Source organism: Piliocolobus tephrosceles, chromosome 16 (assembly GCF_002776525.5).
Source record: "Piliocolobus tephrosceles isolate RC106 chromosome 16, ASM277652v3, whole genome shotgun sequence".
NCBI classification, from domain to species: domain Eukaryota; kingdom Metazoa; phylum Chordata; class Mammalia; order Primates; family Cercopithecidae; genus Piliocolobus; species Piliocolobus tephrosceles.
Window position 1 is genome coordinate 68,566,885 of NC_045449.1, and position 14,407 is coordinate 68,581,291.

The window sequence follows — 14,407 nt, forward strand, 5'->3', positions numbered from 1 at the left end:
CATGCATTCATTTTAGAGATGAGGTTTCACTCTGTTGCCCGGGCTGGAGTGCAGTGGTGCAAACATAGCTCATTGCAGCCTCAAATACTGGGGCTCAGGCAATCCTCCTGCCTCAGCCTGCTGAGTAGTTAGGACTACGGGTGCACACCACCATGCCCAGCTAATTTTTTTTCATTTTTTGTATAGACAGGATCTTGCTACATGGCCCAAGCTAATCCCGAACTCCTGGGATTAACCCCCTCAAGGGATCCTCCCACCTCAGCCTCCCAAAGTGCTGGGATTACGGATGTAAGCCACCATGCCTGGACCCTAGATGCCTCAAAAGGATGTGATATTTGCTTAAAGAGGAATTCTACAGGTGAAAAATGAGGGGCGCGCCATCTGGGAGCAAAAGTGTGGCAGGGTGGAGCGGGTGTGGAGGGAGAGAGGAGTGCAAAGGGTGTCGCCATTTCACTGAACAAACAAACTCCAATCACAGGGTAACTCTAACCTTTCTCCAGAGGTGAGTTTTCCCCGCCCTGGGCAAAATCCTTGGCAGGTTTCACGGTTTTTCTAATCATTCCAAGATAATGAATGAATAGTTCCTTTATTTGGCATTAAAAAACAAAAAAAAATCCAGTCTATTCTACAAATCACTCAACCGCATTCCAGGCCAGAGTGACATTAAAAACTCTCAATCATAATCATTAGTGAAAAGCAAATTGAAACCACAATAAGATAACACTACAGAGCTAGCACAGTGACTTTCAAAAACTGGCAATATGCTGACAGTTTCTTTATTTCTTTATTTATTTTTATTTATTTATTTTTTTTGAGATAGGGTCTCCCTCTGTCACCCAGGTTGTGTGCAGTGGCATGATCACAGCTCACCGCACCCCCTACCTCCCAGGCTCAAGCAATCCTCCCACCTCAGCCTCCCAAGTAGCTGGCACTACAGGTGCACACCATGATGCCCCCGCTAATTTTGTATTTTTTATAGAGATGTGATTTTGCCATGTGGCCCAGGCTGGTCTCAAACTCGTGAGCTCAAGTGATCCTCCCGCCTGGGCCTCCCAAAGTATTGGTATTACAGGCAGGAGCCACTGTGCTCAGCCTTTAAACAGAAGAAAAAATAATAAAGGCAAGCGAAGGTATGAAGAAGGAGGAGGAGGAGGAGAAGGAGAAGAAAAGAATTGAGAACTCTTGCTAACCAGCCACTCCAGGTGAAATTTTGACCCCTTTGGTCTTGCCCATTACTCAGAGCCATTTCTGTGGTTTGCAACCAGGAACTCCAAGTGACATGGAAATATTACTGGATTTAATTGAGTCCACTCTCACCTAGCCTCAGGGGTTTTTCTCCCACTCAAATGGGCATTCTCCTCCTCAGATCTTTTTTTTTTTTTTGAGACGGAGTCTCGCTCTGTCACCCAGACTGGAGTGCAATGGTGTGATCTCAGCTCACTGCAACCTCCACCTCCCAGGTTCAAGCAATTATTCTGCCTCGGCCTTCCAAGTGGTTGGGACTACAGGCACATGCCACCACTCCCAGCTAATTTTTTTTGTATTTTTAGTAGAGACGAAGTTTCACCGTGTTAGCCAGGATGGTCTCAGTCTCCTGACCTTGTGATCCACCCGCTTCAGCCTCCCAAAATGCTGGGATTATAGGCATGAGCCACCGTGCCCGGCCCTTAGATCATCTTAATGCCAGGAAATCTTACAAAGTCCCTGTGCATTCACCCCACCATGGCATGGAAAAAAACAACATTGTCCTGAGGAACTTGACCACTAACATACCTAAGTGGAAAAATACCCATTCATCCCTGTCCCTTGTTTACATTCTGTAAGTTAAGCTTAACATCCTCCCTAGTTGCACCAATAATCATGTTTTTAAAATGCTGTCAATTGTTTTCCAGTGATGCATATTGATGTCTGTAATGACTGGGTATTTGCTTTTAAATCTTCTGCAGCAAAGAAAAACAATTTGTTCCACCATTCTCTCTACTTTTGTGTGTGTGTGAAAACTTTTATAGTAAACACCTTAAGAAATAAGTCTGGATGTGTGAAGAAAAAATATTCTCGGCTGGGCGCAGTGGCTCATGCCTGTAATCCCAGCACTTTGGGAGGCCGAGATGGGTGGATCACAAGGTCAGGAGATCAAGACCATCCTGGCTAACACGGTGAAACCCCGTCTCTGCTAAAAAAATAAAAATAAATAAAAATTAGCTGGGCATGGTGGTGGGTGCCTGTAGTCCCAGCTGCTTGGGAGGCTGAGGCAGGAGAATGGCATGAACCCAGCAGGTGGAGCTTGCAGTGAGCCGAGATCGCACCACTGCACTCCAGCCTGGGTGACAGAGTGAGACTCTGTCTCAAATTTTTTTTAATTACATGTCCCTGATCAATTTGCCGTTCCCTGGTAGGTTCTTTGCTGTGATGTCTCATATAGAAACCATGTCCTGTTCTCCTTCATGCCCAGCATAAAAGGAAGACTCGCAGGTCTGTGGCTGTCATGGCCCTCCCTGGCACCCTTTTTCTGAGTTCAACCATCAATCATCCAACAAACATTTACTGAGGCTGGGCGCAGTGGCTCACGCCTGTAATCCCAAGACTTTGGGAGGCTGAGGCAGGTGGATCACCTGAGGTCAGGAGTTTGAGACCAGCCTGGCCAACATGGTGAAACGCTGTCTCTACTAAAAATACAAAAATTTAACTGGGCGAGGTGGTGGGCATCTGTAATCCTAGCTATTTGGGAGGCTGAAGCAGGAGAATCGCTTGAACCTGGGAGGTGGAGGTTGCAGCAATCTGAGATCACACCATTGCACTCCAGCCTGGGCAACAAGAGCGAAACTCCATCTCAAAATAAATAAATAAATACATAAATAAATAAAATGTATTGATCATCTGCTAGTACTGGGTACTGAGTATCTGCTAGTACAAGGGGCTAGTGACTCAGCTACAACGGCAAGTTTCTACTGCGGAAAGAGGGAGACACCGAGGGCAACAATACAGGCCATAGAGACTCACAGGGTCGGGAGAGGAAGTCTGTCCAGGGCCCTGTTGGAAACAGAGAAGGAAAGACTCGACAGAGTTGAGGAAGCCAGGCTGAAGCTGGAAGATGACAGAGGGTATCAGCCAAGGTCTCAACAGAAACACATGGAACAATGGAACATTCATACAGAGTAACCAAACAGAGTTTATCAAGGGACAATTTACAAAAATAAGGGAAGACAAAAAGGCCCACGGAGCATTCGGGCTGGGAGCAGTGGGGAACTTTGCCTTGACGGGGTCAGGGATGGAATGGTTGTCAGAACCTGGAGAAAGGCTGCTGCAGAAGAGGCCCAGCAGGAGATGAGGCCTCCCAGGGTCTGGAAGGGACGGAGCTGTGGAATACCCCACCTTTACTCCACTGCCCTCAAAATTCCTGCTGGTGCTTCCCATCAGATAAACCCACGCAAAACAAGAGAGCAAGGAACCCCACGGAAGCTCAGCCCGATGGGGCATGGAGCAGAGTGCAAAAGATGGAAAGAGGTCTGAAGGGCAGGCCAGGCGCAGTGGCTCACACCTGTAATCTCAGGACTTTGGGAGACTGAGGCCGCTGAATCATTGGAGGTCAGGAGTTCGAGACCAACCTAGCCAACATGGTGAAACCCTATCTCTACTAAAAATACAAAAAAAAAAAAAAAAAAATTAGCAGGGCATGGTGACATGTGCCTGCAGTCTATGCTACTTGGGAGGCTGAAGCAGGAGAATCACTTGAACCCAGGAGGAGGAGGTTGCGGTGAGATCATGCCACTGCAATCCAGCCTGGGCAACAGAGCGAGACTCCCTTTAAAGAAAGAAAGAAAGAAAGAAAGAAAGAAAGAAAGAAAGAAAGAAAGAAAGAAAGAAAGAAAGAAAGAAAGAAAGAAAGAAAGAAAGAAAGAAAGGGAAAAGAAAGAAAGAAAGGAGAGGGGAGGGGAGGGGAGGGGAGGGGAGGAGAGGAGAGGAGAGGAGGAAAAAATTTCCAGAATCCAGTTATTAGGGGGAGCAAGCAGAAAGAAGGCCTGGAAGTGAAGAGAGCCTGGCTCATCCAGGGAACAGAAACACCTGGTTGAGCTGGAAATGGTGGCAGGCACCTATAATCCCAGCTACTCAGAGGCTGGGATGAGAGGATCGCCAGGAATTCAAGACCAGCCTGGGCAATATAGTGAGACCTTGTCTCTACAAAAAATAAAATAAAATAATTAACTGGGCAAGGTGGCATGCACATGTAGGCCCAGCTACTTGGGAGGCTGAGGTCAGGGGTGGTTTGAGCCCAGGTGTTCAAGGCTGCGGGGATCCACGATCACGCCACTATGCTCTAGCCTGGACCACAGAGTGAGACCCTGTCTCTAAATAAATAAATAAATAAATAAGACCAGGTACAGTGGCTCATGCCTGTAATCCCAGAACTTTGGGAGGCCGAGGTGAGAGGATTGCTTGAGGCCAGGAGTTTGAGACCAGCCAGGGCAACATAGTGAGACCCTGTCTCTATTATAATATTTTTATTTTATTTTATTTTATTTATTTTAATTTTGAGACGGAGTCTCTCTGTCATCCAGTCTGGAGTGCAGTGGCGTGATCTTGGCCCACTGCAACCTCTGCCTCCCAGGTTCAAGTGATTCTCCAGCCTCAGCCTCCTGAGTAGCTGGGATTACCGACACACACCACCACACCAGGCTAATTTTCGTATTTTTAGTAGAGTCAGGGTTTCACCTTGTTGGTCAGGCTGGTCTCCAACTCCTGACCTCAGGTGATCCGCCCACCTTGGCCTCCCAAAGTGATGGGATTACGGGCATGAGCTACCACTCCTGGCCTCTATTATAATGTTTTCAAAAATCAAAAAAAGAAAGAGAGAGGAGGGAGGGAGGGAGAGAGGGACGGAGGAAGGCAGACACCTGGTTTGAGTGAAATGTAGAGAGACAGGAGATAAGTTCGACGTGGACCAGGAGCAGACCATAAAGGGCTGCATACATGCTGATAAGAGGCATTCATCTTATTCCATGAGCAACAAAGAGCCTGAGAAGCAGGGGAGCAATGTCATGAGATGTCGTTAGATCCTAATGAAGCCATCCTGGCTGCAGCAGGAGAGAGAAATGACCTGAACTTGGGGAATCCAGCTGGGAGGTGAAAGCTAATGAGGGCTGAACCAAAGCAGTCACAGGTGGATGGCGAGGAAGCAGGCAGGTGGTATTGACGAGATGGAGTCTTGGAACTTGGTTTTCTTTCTTTCGCTTTTGTTTTTTTTTTTTTTTTTTTTTTTGAGACAGAGTCTCGCTCTGTTGCCAGGCTGGAGGGCAGTGGTGCGATCTCGGCTCACTGCAACCTCCACCTCCCAGGTTCAAGCGGTTCTCCTGCCTCAGCCCCTCAAGTAGCTGGGACCACAGGCGTGCACAACCACGCCCAGCTATTTTATCTATTTTTAGTAGAGATTGGGTTTCACCATGTTGGCCAGGATGGTCTCAATCTCCTTACCTTGTGATCCGCCCGCCTCGGCCTCCCAAAGTGCTGGGATTACAGGCGTGAGCCACTGTGCCTGGCTGGAACTTGGTTTTCTATCTCGTATGTGTTCTAGGTACATTTGCTGTATAACAACCTCTCCACCAAACTTGGTGTAAAACTATAACCATTTTATTATGTTCACAAATTCCATGGGTCAGTAATTCAGACAGTACTCAGCTGCAGTGACTGGTCTGTGCTTCACAATGTCTGGGGTCCCAGCTGCGAAGACCAGAATAGCTGGTGCTGGGGTTAACTTGGAACAGCTGGGGGGGCTGAAATCACCAGGTGGCTTTACTCATATATCTGATGCCTGAGCTGGCAGGACCCAAAGGCTGGGCTCAGGGAGGCTGAATACAGACACGTCAACGTGTGATCTCTCCACGTGGCTTGGGCCTCTCTCAGTAAGGACGCTGGGCTCTGTGAGGGAACACCCAAAAGATGCATATGAAAAGAGGAGGGGGACACGGTGGCTCACACCTGTGATCCTAGCACTTTGGAAGGCCAAGGCAGGAGGATCGCTTGAGCCCAGGAGTTCGAGACCACCCTGGGCAACATAACAAGACTCCGTTTCTATAAAAAAATAAGAAAAAACATACTCGCCAGGTGTGGTAGTGAGTACCTGTAGTCTCAGCTACTCCGAAGGCTGAGGCAGGAGGATCACTTGAGCCTGAGGGGCTGAGAATGCAATGAGCTATGATCTCACCACTGCACTCAGCCTGGGTGACAGAGCGAGGCCCTGTCTCAAGAAAAACCAAAAAAAGAGAGAGAGAGAGAAAGAAAAGGAAACAGGGTGTTCAAGAGAACAAGGGGGAAGTTGCATGTCTGTTCAGCACCCAGCCTGGGAGGGGTAACATAGAAAGTCACTTGTAGCACACTCTATTGCTCAAAATAATCACAAGGTCACCAGATTCCCAGGGAGAGGACCTCTACCCCACCTCTCCATGGAAGGAGTGTCAGAGAATTTGGTACCGTATTTTATATTATTTTTATTTTTATTTATGTATGTATTTATTTATTTTTTGAGACAGAGTTCCGCTCTTGTTGCCTGAGCTGAAGCGCAAATGCAATCTCGGCTCACTGCAACCTCCACCTCCTGGATTCAAGGGATTCTCCTGCCTCAGCCTCCCAAATAGCTGGCACTACAGGTGTGCACCACCACACCCCGCTAGTTTTTGTATTTTTAGTAGAGACGGGGTTTCGCCATGTTGGCCAGGCTGGTCTCGAACTACTGACCTCAAGTGATCTGCCTGCCTCGGCCTCCCAAAGTTCTGGTATTACAGGCGTGAGCCACCACGCCTGGCCCCATGTCACCCTTGATGCCTCTCTTCCTACTACCAACCCCCTCAACCCCGGCCAGTCCATCACCAAGTCCTATGGTGCTACCCATCAAACATATATATTGTATCTTCCTACTGCCCTTCATCTCCCCCGCCCTTTGCCAGGGTCCCATCACCTCCTGTAGCAGCCTCCACTCATCCCCTCTCCCACGTACTCTCTGCAGCCCAAGTAATTTGAACATGCAACTCACAACACTCCCCCACGAAGACTCCTCTGAGCACTGCGTCAGGAGCAATCTCCAAGGCCCTGCAAGGTCTGAGCCTGCTTCTTCTCCCTTCAGTCCCTGGGTTCCACCCACGTGGGTCTTCCTTCATTTTTCTCCACTGCTCTATGTCTTTCTGCCCAGGATCTTTGTATAGGTTGTTTGTTCTGTCTGGGACATCCCTCCTCACACTCCTCATGTGACTGTCCCCTTTTCATCATCCGGGGTCTTATCTTAAAAGTCTCTTTCCGGCTGGGCGCAGTGGCTCACGCCTGTAATCCCAGAACTCTGGGAGCCCTAGGGGGGTTGAATCACGAGGTCAGTAGTTCAAGACCAGCCTGGCCAAGATGGTGAAACCCATCTCCACTAAAAATACAAAAATTAGCCGGTCACGGTGGCAGGTGCCTGTAATCCCAGTTACTTGGATTGGGGTGAGATAATTCAGCTACGTGGGAGGCTGAGGCAGGAGAATCACTTGAACGTGGGAGGCAGAGGTCACAGTGAGCCGAGATCGTGCCACTGCACTCCAGCCTGGGTGACAGAGTGAGACTCTGCCTCAAAAAAAAAAAAAAAAGTCTCTTTCCCTGAGAGATTTCGCAGCTCCACCATTGTTACTTCGGTCCCCTGTGTTCTTAACACTATTGTAAATATTTTTGCTTCAGCATCCTGAGTAACTGGGACTACAGGCGCCCGCCAGCACGCCTGGCTAATTTTTTTTTTTTTTTTTTTTTTTTTTTTTGTATTTTTAGTAGAGACGGGGGTTTCACCATGTTAGCCAGGATGGTCTTGATCTCCTGACCGTGTGATCTGCCTCCCTCGGCCTCCCAAAGTGCTGGGATTACAGGAATGAGCCATTGCGCCCAGCCTATTCTCTTCTACTGAAATTCAAGCTTCCTGTGAGCAATGACTGAGTCCATCTTGTTCTCTGTATCCTTAGCACTCAGCACCATCCCTAGCACATCATAAATATTTATTGGATAAATGAATGACAATAACTCCTGGGCTTCCAGCTTGGGTGATTACAGGAGGAGGAGCCACTTGATAGCCCACTTTAGTCAATAGGAATGACACATTTTGGCCAACTGTTTCTCAGATTTATCTTTTTTTTTTTTTTTTTTGAGATGGAGTCTGTCGCCCAGGCTGGAGTGCAATGGCACACTCTCGGCTCACTGCAACCTCTGCCTCCCGGGTTCAAGCGATTCTCCTGCCTCAACCTCCCAGGTAGGTGGGATTACAGGCGTTCACCACCATGCCCAGCTAATTTTTGTATTTTTAGTAGAGACGGGGTTTCACCATGTTGGCCAGGCTGATCTCGAATTCCTGACCTCGTGATCCATCCTCCTCGGCCTCCCCAAGTGCTGGGATTACAGGCGTGAGCCACCGCGCCTGACAGATTCATCTTTGAGTAGTTTTAGGAGTTTTTCAGGCGGGGCAGGTGGATCTGACCTGGGGCAAAAGGATAAGGAAAGCTGTGAAATGTGGAGTTAGGGGGTCATTGGGAGGAAGGATGAAGAAAGAAGGCCAAGAAAAATCGCTTAGAACGTTTCTTCATTCATTGGGGGACCCGCCATGTGCCAGCCAGAGTCCCTGCCCTCAAGGAGTTCTCAGTCTGCCAGGAAGCGGAAGGGTCCCACACAGAGGGCCTCCATGCTGTGACGCGGCTGTGCTAGAGGCGGCAGAGCCCAGGCGGCCCGCAGCGGGCAAAGGCATCTGAGGCTTCTCCCCAGGTCTCTTCTCCCGAGACTGAGCCTTGACTGCAGGCTCCATCTACCTCCCCAGCCAGAAAGGTAAAGTCCCTGCACAGGCATCCCGAGCCTGCCTTAGGAGCCCTGCCAGAGACGGGGTAGTGAGGGGCAAGGAATAGTTCCTCCAGGTGAAAACCGATAATAAGACCCTAATAGTCACTGACTAGTGCTCGGCAGACCCCAGCGCTGATCTAAGGCCTGTGCGTGCATGAACTCATCCTACCCTCCCAACCAGCCCAGGAGGTATCAGAGGAGTAAGGTTGGATATCATCAGCACAAGTCTCCTAAAGTTCACCCCACCGATGACAGGACTGGAGGGTTCACACTGCAGGGATCTGAGGTAGACATATGGAGGCACTCCCCGACCACAAGGACCGTGAGAATCTGAAATAATGTACCCTTCAGAGCACACGTTGTCTGGAGCAAACTCAGACGATGCATGGGGGAGAGGGGGATGGGCAGCAGATGACCTCACTCACTCCAATGTCCTGAGCGCCTTACCCCGCCAGGCGCTGACCTCAGACTGGCGGAGGGGACAGATGGGGCGAGATCATTCAGTATAGTGTGCGCCCAGCGCTGGAGCGACCGTGTGCGGGGACAGGGAGGGAGGAGCCGCCTGCAGAGGTGTGGGGACCCGAGGAAGGTTTCCAGGTGTCGCCCGATCCTTTGACCTTAACCCGAGATGCGCCGCGCGCGAGGTCGGTCGACGCCCTCGCCTCCCGCAACGCCGCTGTGCGGTTGGGGGCGGTGCGGTCCCTCAGCCGCCAGCGCAGCCCGCGTGCCGTCACTTCCTGTGAGCTGGGCCGAGCCGGGCTGCGCACCGAGGTGGGGGATGCAGGCTGAGCAGCAGCGACGGTGCCATCAGCTGTCGTATCGGGGTCCCCAGCCCCGCCCCGCGCCGAAGCGGCGCTCGCGGGGAGGGCCTGGCCATCTTCGCGCGGTGGCCAGGAGCTCCCGGGGTCCCCTGCCTGTGCCCCGCTCCCCCATCCAGGACCTGGGCTGGAGGTGCCAGGGAGCTCTGGGAGCCTGGGGTGCACGCAGGGAAGTGCTCCCGGCCGCCGGGGTCACAAAACTCCAGGGCTACACAGTGCCCAAGGCTTGGGGGCCATCGAGCCCACCGAGGGCTCTTTGCCATCAGCGCCGTGTTTTGATGGCCGCGACAAGGAACACCACGAAATAGGTTTCCTGACACTCAGGTGAGGTGCCAGGTCCTGGGATACCAAGGTCAGGTCAGGTGGTCTGTACTTGCCACCCCTGGGTGGGCTCTCTACCCTGCTTGACTACATCCCAGGAAAAGGCTTGAAATGGATCTGGGGCTGGTTGACCTGTAGCTCATGGAGGCTGAAGAATTTCCTCCTTGAAGGCAGACCTGATTTTCCTCCTCATGGAAGAGTTTAGGCCAGTCATAGTGTGTTTTTCATCTAATTATTTTATTTTATTTTATTTTACTTTATGTTATTTTTGAGACAGAGTCTCACTTTGTTGCCCAGGCTGGAGTGCAGTGGGGCCATCTCAGCTCACTGCAACCTCTGCCTCCCAGGTTCAAATGATTCTCCTGCCTCAGCCTCCTAAGTAGCTGGGATTACAGGCGTGTACCACTAGACCCGGCTAATTTTTGTATTTTTGGTAGAGATGGGGTTTTGCCATGTTGACTAGGCTGGTCTCGAACTCCTGGCCTCTAGTGATCCTCTTGCCTCACCTTTCCCAATAGCTGGGATTCCAGACACATGAACTTTATTTATTTATTTACTTATTTATTTATTTATTTTCAAGACGGAGTCTCGCTCTGTTGCCCAGGCTGGGGTGCAGTGGCACAATTTCGGCTCACTGCAAGCTCCACCTCCCGGATTCACACCATTCCCCTGCCTCAGCCTCCCAAGTAGCTGGGACTACAGGTGCCTGCCACCACGCCCGGCTAATTTTTTTAGTAGAGACTGGGTTTCACCGTGTTAGCCAGGATGGTCTCAATCTCCTGACCTTGTGATCCGCCCACCTCAGCCTCCCAAAGTGCTGGGATTACAGGTATGAGCCACCTTGCCCGGCCATGAACTTTATATAAAATAGAATCGTGCAGTGCTGTGACAGAATCATAACCACCAAAGATATCCACATCCTAACCCCCAGAATCTCTGAATACATTACCTTACCCAACATAAGAGATTTTGCAGATGTGATTTAGTTAAGGATATTGAGACAGGGAGATTATCCTGGATTATTCAGTGTGCCCAGTTTAATCACAAGAGTCCTTTATAAGAGGGGGGGTGGAAAAGGTAAGAGTGATGTGATGTGAAAAGGACTCCACCTGCTGTTGCTAACTTTGGAGATGGACAAAGAGGCCATGAGCCAAGGAATATGGGTGACCTCTAGAAGGTGCAAAAGACAAGGAAACAGATACTCCCCTGGAGCCTCCACAAGCAACACAGCTTCTACCAATGCTTTGACTTTAGCCAGTGATCCTTGTCAGACTTCTACAGAATTGTAAAATAATAATTTTGTGTTGCTTCAAGCGATTAAATTTGGGGTCATTTGTTACAGAAGCAATAAGAGACAAATATAGGTATTTACTCTTTGTGTCTGGTATCTTTCACTCAACTTTTTTTTTTTTAACCCAAGCCCATGACAGTAGATCATTTTATTTGTACTATATAATATCCCATTACATGAACATGCCACATATTCTTCGTCAACTGTTGATGGACATTTGTGGTGTTTCTAGTGTGGGCTGTTATGAATACTGTGGCTATGAATATTCTTTTTTTTTTTTTTTTTTTTGAGACGGAGTCTCGCTCTGTCACCCAGGCTGGAGTGCTGTGGCCGGATCTCAGCTCACTGCAAGCTCCGCCTCCTGGGTTCACGCCATTCTCCTGCCTCAGCCTCCCGGGTAGCTGGGACTACAGGCGCCGCCACCTCGCCCGGCTAGTTTTTTTGTAGTTTTTTAGTAGAGACGGAGTTTCACCGTGTTAGCCAGTGTGGTCTCGATCTCCTGACCTCGTGATCCGCCCATCTCGGCCTCCCAAAGTGCTGGGATTACAGGCTTGAGCCACCGCGCCCGGCCATGAATATTCTTGTACATGTCTTTGCGATAAGGTATGTGCATATTTCTGTTGCACATATATAGGAATAGAACTGCTGGGTTATAGGGTATGCATGTGTAGTGGCTGCTGTGATGCATCACTAGCTCTTTCAGAATGAAAGGACCTGTTCCCTTAGCTGCTGGAAGGACCCCTGGCTGGCAGTCCCAGCTGCCAGGCCTCTGTGCAAACTAGCCTCAGCTGAAAAGAATGTATTTGGCCAAGGTCACACATGCCTCCTAGGGATGACCTGTGTCATTCAATGACTGGTTGATATGTAAGGGTGGGGGATATAAAGGCCCCTTCCCCCACTGATACTTGGAATAGCTTTGAAGGGTCACCCCAGATTCAAAGTTCTTCAGGGATCAGAGGAGGCTTCTGCAGAGGCTACATCCTAACCCAGCTTCTCCCCCACCAACCCTGCTTCCCTCACCTTCCTGCAGGTGTTGATCCTGAGAGCACTCCCTAGTCAACTTCCTTTCTTTTTCTTCCCCTCTAATCCAATATGATTGATATCCCTAATCAACTTCCTGCATGCTAATCTCCATCTCAGGATCAGCTGCCTGGAAACACAACCTACAACAGCTTACATTATTCAGCTTTCATGGTTATCAAGCAATTTGTTTTTTCCCAGACGGAGTCTTGCTCTATCGCCCAGACTGGAGTGCAGTGGCACAATCTCAGCTCACTGCAACTTCCACCTCCCAGGTTCAAGCGATTCTCCTGCCTCAGCCTCTTGAGTAGCTAGGACTACAGGCATGTGCCACCATGCCCAGCTAATTTGGTATTTTTCTTAGAGACAGGGTTTCACCATGTTGGCCAGGCTGGTCTTCAACTCCTGACCTCAAGTGATCCACCCGCCTTGGCCTCCCAAAGTGCTGGGATTACAGCCATGAGCCACTGCGCCCGGCCACATCAAGCAGTTTTCTAAAATGGTTGTCGTCCTATGTATTCCCTCCAGCAGGGTGAGAGAGTTCCAGTTGCTCAACATTCTTGACAACACTAGGTATTTTTTGTCTTTTTTTTTTTTGAGACAGGGTCTTGCTCTGTCACCCAGGCTGGAGTGCAGTGGCATGACCACAGCTCCCTGCAGCCTCAACCTCCTAGGCTCAAGCAATTCTCCCACCTCAGCCTCCCAAAGTAGCTGGGACTACAGGCGTGTGTCACCATGCCCAACTAATTTTTATTTTTTAACTTTTTTGTAGAGATAGGGTCTTGCTATGTTGCCCGGACTGGTCTTGAACTCCAGGCTCAAGTGATCCTCCCAACCTCAGCCTCCCCAAAGTGCTGGGATTATAGGCATGAACCACCGAGCCTGGCCTGTTTTGTTTTGTTTTTTCTAAAGCCACTCTAGTGATTGGGTAGTGGTACCTCATTGTTGTTTTAATATGCATTTTTCTGATGGCTAAAGAAGTTCAGTACCTTGTTGCATGTTTATTGAGTTATTTGTGTATCCTCTTTTGTGAATTGCCTGGTCAAATCTTTTTTTTTTTTTTTTTTTTCTTTTTTTCTTTTTTTTTGAGACGGAGTCTTACTCTGCAGCCCAGGCTGGAGTGCAGTGGCCGGATCTCAGCTCACTGCAAGCTCCGCCTCCCGGGTTTAGGCCATTCTCCTGTCTCAGCCTCCCCAGTAGCTGGGACTACAGGCGCCCGCCTCGTCGCCCGGCTAGTTTTTTGTATTTTTTAGTAGAGACGGGGTTTCACCATATGAGCCAGGATGGTCTCGATCTCCTGACCTCGTGATCCACCCATCTCGGCCTCCCAAAGTGCTGGGATTACAGACTTGAGCCACCGCGCCCGGCCAAATCTTTTACCCATTTTTCTACCGGGTTGCATGCCTTTTTCTTATCAATATACAGGTGTTCTTTCTATATTCTGGATACAAGTCATTTGTTGGATGTATCACAACATTATTCAGAGATTCTCAACGGCGCCAGCACATTCTGGGTCCCAATAAAAATGAGTTACAAGAATGCTTGAATCTGAAAACTCCTCTAAGGAAAGAATGCTTGGACGGATGCAAATGTGTATGGTTTTAATGGGTATAATTGGATATCAGATATGGGTCCCAAGGAAAGGAAAACAGAACCTTGAATGCAGGTAACACACCCTCAAACTAGCCACAGGCACTTAAACACTCAAGTTCCCAAAAGCAACTGTAAATTAGTATTCATTCATTCAAAGAATGTCGATGGAAGGTACCAATGACCAGCATGTTGTTTGTTTTTTGTTTGTCTGTTTTTTGAGACAGAGTCTCCCTCTGCCGCCCAGGCTGGAGTGCAGTGGCGTTATCTTGGCTCACTGCAACCTCTGCCTCCAGGGTTCAAGCGATTCTCCTGCCTCAGCCTCCCGAGTAGGCATGCGCCACCATGCCGGGCTAATTTTTGTATTTTTAGTGGAGACGGGGTTTCGCCATGTTGGCCAGGCTAGTCTCAAACACCTGACCTCAGGCGATCTGCCCGCCTTGGCCTCCCAAGGTGCTGGGATTACAGGAGTGAGGCACTGCGCCCGACTGGTGAGCGGCCTATTCTGGGAGGTGAGTAGCCAGCTGTGAAA